At 38.9% G+C, this 6,640-nt stretch overlaps 1 protein-coding gene across 3 annotated transcripts in view; it reads right to left on the minus strand.

Annotated features, from left to right (window-relative positions):
• The window catches only part of esamb (endothelial cell adhesion molecule b), a 72,817-nt gene that overhangs the window by 13,677 nt on the left and 52,500 nt on the right, over nucleotides 1–6,640 (minus strand). The window contains exon 1 of one of the 3 annotated variants that reach the window (XM_016672638.1): nucleotides 639–815. The exons of the other annotated variants lie outside the window; for them this stretch is intronic. The gene's annotated coding sequence lies outside the window, so the exon portion shown is untranslated. Of the gene's footprint in view, nucleotides 1–638; nucleotides 816–6,640 lie in introns of those variants that run through there. 3 annotated transcript variants of the gene reach the window in all.

Here is a 6,640-nt window from a genome sequence, read left to right on the forward strand (position 1 = left end):
TTGGCATCAAAATAACAATTATGCTATTGTACAAAAAAACAACCATAGATATTCTGCTTGTCATGTTATTTTTGTCAAAATGGGAATAATTAATGCATTTCTGCATTAATTAAAACCAATTAGACCCCTTTATATGTTCTTCCTCTTTATTTTTTGTGTAATGATTGTAAAACTATGGTAAAGTGAAAGTTGCATCCAAGCAAAATGTCATGAAATAATTTTACATAAAATCGATGAGTATGCTGTCTTGTGTGTAAAATGAATCTTAAACCAACTTTATTTTTTGATTAATATGGGTGAAACGCACATACAAACAATGGAAGTATAAAAGAAAAAGTTTGATTGAGGAAATGATTTAATTAGTGAATAAGTTCATAAAATCATCAACATATGTAAAATTTTACAAAATGACAAAAAAAAACAAAACAAGAACTGCACATATATCCCAGATGAACAGATGTTTTTAGAAAAAGCTCATTTAACTCAATTAAAATCTGAAAAGGACAATCTCACATGAACACCTGTTACAGAAAGAAGGAAACGAGTCAATAAGTTTACGCGACCGGCAAACAAAACTGACAAAATAATGCTGAAAGTTTGAAAGAGAAAAAGATGTGAGAGGAAACTTTCAGACTCACAAGGTGCCCAGTCACCAGAACCCGACAGCTGAAGCTGGATCAGCTGATCCCAGCAGCCGATTTCTATCTGCGTCTCCAGTTTGAAGCTTGATTCAGAAACTACAACGAAAAAGTGAAAGCAGAGCTCCAGCTGCCCCTAAAAGCCCTCCGGCTGCCGAGAGGAAAACGGAGAAATGTGTGCCTCATGTGCTCAGACGGGATCATGGGCGAACAAGAGATGAAAAGAGAGCGAGCGGACCAGACCGCCTGCTGAGATGGACACATCTGCCCAGCTGGACACGCCTTCTTTCTTTTTCAGAATGAGAAGAGACGAGAGAACTGCGGGTGGAGGCTCGCAGGTGGAAAGTACAAATGTTGTTTGGGTAACAAAACGTAAGAACAAAAAACCAGGTTGAACCATTTTCTAATATAGATATAGATTTTGGGGAGATTTCGTATTTTGCCTCTCGCCTAACCAACTCGTACCAAAAAGAAAAAAAAAGTATTTCAGTAACTCAAAATAACCCAGAAATAATTGCAAAGTTGACAGAAAGAAAATAAAAAGAACGACCGCCGCATTTATGTCAAGTTATGTCAAGTGCCACTGAAATTAAAAGAGGGAAAGTGTCCAAATATCAGAGACAATTTCACCAGTTAGGCTGAAGAATGATAAAACAAACAAAAAAAAAGGATTATGTTCGTCTCTTGTAGGAAATCTGACAGAAATTCCTCAAAATCAAAGCCTCAATGTTTCATAGATAACATCACAACAAAATCGTGTTCAATATCCTAATGGAGCTTGATAAGGGGATTATTTTGGCCTTTCAAAATAAGGCTTAATACTGCTTAGCAAAATAAAAGCCTATTTCATAAAGGATATTATTAAAAAAAAGTAGATTTTACATCACTAATGGAACTTAACTAGGGGAAAAAAGGGATTAAATATGCTGTTCCAAAATAAAGCTTAAAAAAAGAAAAAGTCTCAAAATTTGATAGAGAACATTATTGCAGATGGAGACACTGCATTGCTAATGGGATTTAACTAGCTATAGAAAAGGGATTAAGAACCAAAGTTCAAAATAAATCTTTCCAAATATTTTTTTTCCGTAGTTTAAATTACTTTGCAAGGTGTATTTACATCATTAAGTTAACTAAAGCAATCGAAACTGAATTCTCCTCACATTTCAAAGTAAAAATAAAACATACTCTTTAAAACATTGTTTATTGTAAAAGGAGAGCAAGCGTTTAGGCACCCCCGGACGGTTGTCACGGGAGACTCAAGGATTTTTCAAACATTCATGAAAGAATTAAAGCAAAACTGCAGGTATGTTTTTGATAAGCGAATAACATTATGACATGGTATAAAGCTTAAAAAGTCGATTTTAGATAATAGCGAGCAATCGTAAAATGAGGGTAATCTCAATTCTAATAATGCATCCTTTATTTTAACCGAGGAAATAACTTTATTAAATTAAAAGCATCTTTTAAAAGAGTGCCTATACGCCAAGCCAGCAGCATAAAACATACAACAAATCCAAAATATACGACCGGACACACACAACACACAACCACGAGACATTACGTTCTAAAACATAAGGGCAGTTATGGAACCCAAGTGAGCCGATGTCTCTTGTCCTTTGAAATTGATTTAAATTTCCACAAGGTAATAAGAGATGATAACTTTAAATCCTTCTGTGCATTACTGCAGGTGACAGGCCAGAAAATTTGAAAGCCTTCTTACCCACTGCAGTTCTGACCTTTGGGACCTGCATCAAAATGAGAAGCCATAACGGCTGATGGTTCCACACAGAAGTGAGCAGAAATATGTAGGAAGATGCCCAAGAATGCATTTAGAAATAATAAAAAAAAAACCTGAATTGCGCAGGAAGGCAATAGCCAGGCTAATCTCTCCTCAAAACATCAACAATCACTCAATACATATCTGTACTTTGTATCTGCTGTTTTCACTTAATTTACAATTTCTTCAAAAACACTTGTATTAATTTATTTGTTTATGGGTATTCTCATAGGTAAAATGTTTGATTTCTACACGTATGTCTGAGTTGGAAAACAGGACAAATACAAAACCTAAATTTATGCACAGTTATTGACTTACATTCACGAATTTAGATGTCTACGAATGGATTTTTATTTGACAGTAGTCTTACATCATACATAACTCATTGTGTTTCCATAGCAACTAAAACAAACAAGAACCTGACACATGGTTGTTTGACATCATCATGTCATCAATGTTCTCATCAATGATGTCATAAATAATCAAAAGATTATTATCATCATTTGGAATACAAGAATCCCCTTTTCAACTTCGTTGGAGGTAGAACTCTTCGAGAAAGACAATTTCTAGGAGTGATTTTAGAAAGTATTTCCAGCGCAGTAAAAATGATTCTTACGATCGGTTGGGGCCTTGGCTATCTCGTGACGAAGGGAGTTGAAAAACTCCTGGGATATAGGACTAAGGATGAAGAAATTCCAGAAGAGAGCCCTTCTGACGAAAGTTTTAAGTACTTTTGTTTTGAGGATGTCGCCAAAGAAAACTTAAAACACAGAGATGATTCGGTACAAGATGAAGGACTTTTAGTGGAAAGCAAAGAGGACAATAGATGGAAGTACTTTTGTTTTGAGGAGATTATGCCGGAAGACATGGAAACCTCCTCTGAAGTTGAGGAAGTAACCATCGAGGAGGATTTGACATCTGAGGACACAGTTGATTTGGAAAGTGTTACTGAAATCAAAACAAAGCTGCACTTGGAAGCTTGCGCTGGGGATACTGAAGTAAACACTGAAAACACTTTTGAAGACTTTAATGCTTTTGAAAGTGTTTATGTTCCCCATGAACACGTGGACCTGGCTGTTCAAGCAAGCTGTGACAGCGAGGAAAGTCTGAAGAATTTTGAAATAATCTTTATTGATTCTTCAACGGAGGAAGAATCTTCAGTTGATGAAAACTCTAAGGATGGAATTCAAAATTCCACAGATAGTTTTGAGACCATGGACGCTACAAACAATGAAGTTTCCTCTGAGGAAGGAAATGCTGGGACTGGATGTTGAGTCACATTTTGATGAAATCTCAGAGTATTCTTCATCAGAAGAATGGTTTTCTGATGAAGAAAGCTCAGACAACGACACTCAAAATGACCCTGACCATATTTACAGCATGGATGCTGAAGAACTGGATGCGTCCTCTAAGGATGAGGAAGGTCGTTCGGGAAGCTCAAATGCTGAAAATATGTGGGAACATTTTGGAGAAGTGTATGAGCTTTCTTCGTCAGAGGAATCATCTTCTTCAGAAGAAAACTCTGAAGATGGAAATCAAAATAACACAGAAGATTTCGTCCACATGGATGTCAATCTTGACCCAGCTATGTATTTCTGCAAATTTTCCAAATCATTTTTCAATTGTTGGATGAATGCCACCACGCAAAGCGTCATGAACTTGACCGTTGTCAAGTTCATGATGAACTGAGGAAACTGTTCATGATGAACTGAGGAAACTGTGGCTCAGTTTCCTCAGGAGATTGCTGATCTTTTTGCAGAGACACCATTGCTTGCAAGGTTTTTCTTTGAAGCAATCCACCATCCAGGTAGAGACTTTCCTCCACATGAAGTCTTTGCAGTTCAGAATGAACTCCTTGAAACTCTGCAGATCAGGGATGTAAAACATCAGGACAAGCCAGGAGTCCTGATGTTTTACATGTCCAGTATGGCCAAGTATGGCATCACCACAGACTGTAAGCTGTACACAGCTGACTGTTGTGAACAATGTCAGAAGTGTTCACAAATTATTCATAGCTTTGGTCCTGTCATTCTTCTTCCAAAGGAACAACAAGATGACACTACATGTAGTCTTCTAGGGAGATATTGGAATAGGATTTCAGAAAATTGTGGCACCTGCAAGTCCAACATAAAGAGTGATTGCTTCTTAAATGGTACAGATGTGATGACCCTGACACTGCCATGGCCAGACAGTCCAGACGATATCAGACATCCTGTGGTACCTGAACCAGCCCTTGAAGTTCCTGTAAAAACTGGAAGTCAGATATACCATCTGTCCTCAGTCATTTGCTGGAANATGAAGAAAGCTCAGACAATGACACTCAAAATGACCCTGACCATATTTACAGCATGGATGCTGAAGAACTGGATGCGTCCTCTAAGGATGAGGAAGGTCGTTCGGGAAGCTCAAATGCTGAAAATATGTGGGAACATTTTGGAGAAGTGTATGAGCTTTCTTCGTCAGAGGAATCATCTTCTTCAGAAGAAAACTCTGAAGATGGAAATCAAAATAACACAAGATTTCGTCCACAGGGATGTCAATCTTGACCCAGCTATGTATTTCTGCAAATTTTCCAAATCATTTTTCAATTGTTGGATGAATGCCACCACGCAAAGCGTCATGAACTTGACCGTTGTCAAGTTCATGATGAACTGAGGAAACTGTTCATGATGAACTGAGGAAACTGTGGCTCAGTTTCCTCAGGAGATTGCTGATCTTTTTGCAGAGACACCATTGCTTGCAAGGTTTTTCTTTGAAGCAATCCACCATCCAGGTAGAGACTTTCCTCCACATGAAGTCTTTGCAGTTCAGAATGAACTCCTTGAAACTCTGCAGATCAGGGATGTAAAACATCAGGACAAGCCAGGAGTCCTGATGTTTTACATGTCACACTATCTGGCCCAGTATGGCATCACCACAGACTGTAAGCTGTACACAGCTGACTGTTGTGAACAATGTCAGAAGTGTTCACAAATTATTCATAGCTTTGGTCCTGTCATTCTTCTTCCAAAGGAACAACAAGATGACACTACATGTAGTCTTCTAGGGAGATATTGGAATAGGATTTCAGAAAATTGTGGCACCTGCAAGTCCAACATAAAGAGTGATTGCTTCTTAAATGGTACAGATGTGATGACCCTGACACTGCCATGGCCAGACAGTCCAGACGATATCAGACATCCTGTGGTACCTGAACCAGCCCTTGAAGTTCCTGTAAAAACTGGAAGTCAGATATACCATCTGTCCTCAGTCATTTGCTGGAAGCAGGCAACAACTTCTGACACCAGCAGCCTTTGCACATATCTGATGTGTGGAGAGCTGGTGTTTAAGGCAGAGGATGAGCAGGTATCACTGGCTAATATCGTCTGTGGAGCTGACATTTGCAGCAATGGGTACATCTTCATCTATAAAAAGGCCACAGAAGGACAGGACGAATACAGCGTTGGGGTCAAAGTGACAACTGATCAACAACAAAGATAGTGGGTGGAACATGGCCCGCACAGAATCATTGTCAAGGAGTTGTGGCCAGTCCAGACGCTTGCAACAGCGCAGACTGGACCACCGAAGAGCCAGAGGTGGGCGGCCAATTGGCCGCCTGGAACCATGAAGACAAAGAGATGGAGGCTGAGTGTGCTGGCAGGAGGACATGGAGCGACGGGCAGATGGATCATCAGCACCGGCAGACACACAGATAAGTGCTCAGGCACTGAGCAGCTCATATGTGTGTGTATACACACACACACACATACACACATACATACATACATACATGTATTTATGTATACTGCTATTGATAATACTATCTTTAACAGACTGAAAACATATGAAGGCTCTGAAGAGGCTAAATAATGCAGAGTCAAAATAAAACCTCTCAACATTGCCAAAAAATTCAAGTATAAAACTTAACATTCAAAGGCAAATACAGGTTCCATTACAATAACCAATCCTGAGTTACTGAATGAAAACTTCCTGATAGCATGGCGGCTAGCTGGTTACTGCTAGTTCTGAATGGCTGTTTCTGACTGAGCGGAGTAATTATGCAGAACAGGGAGGAGGCAGAGGAGATCGATTATTTTTTCAGAGATTATCTCTCATGTTAGGACAGCGAAAGTTTTAATACGAATGTAATTTTTTATTTTTTTTTTAAGTTAGATGTTGCAGCTCTAAGCAGAGGTTCGGTGTGAGAGTCACTACCAGGTGGAGCAGAAGCGAAGCTCCGTCTGTG

This window comes from Poecilia formosa, unplaced genomic scaffold (assembly GCF_000485575.1).
Source record: "Poecilia formosa unplaced genomic scaffold, Poecilia_formosa-5.1.2 Scaffold63, whole genome shotgun sequence".
In the NCBI taxonomy this organism is placed as follows: Eukaryota; Metazoa; Chordata; class Actinopteri; order Cyprinodontiformes; family Poeciliidae; genus Poecilia; species Poecilia formosa.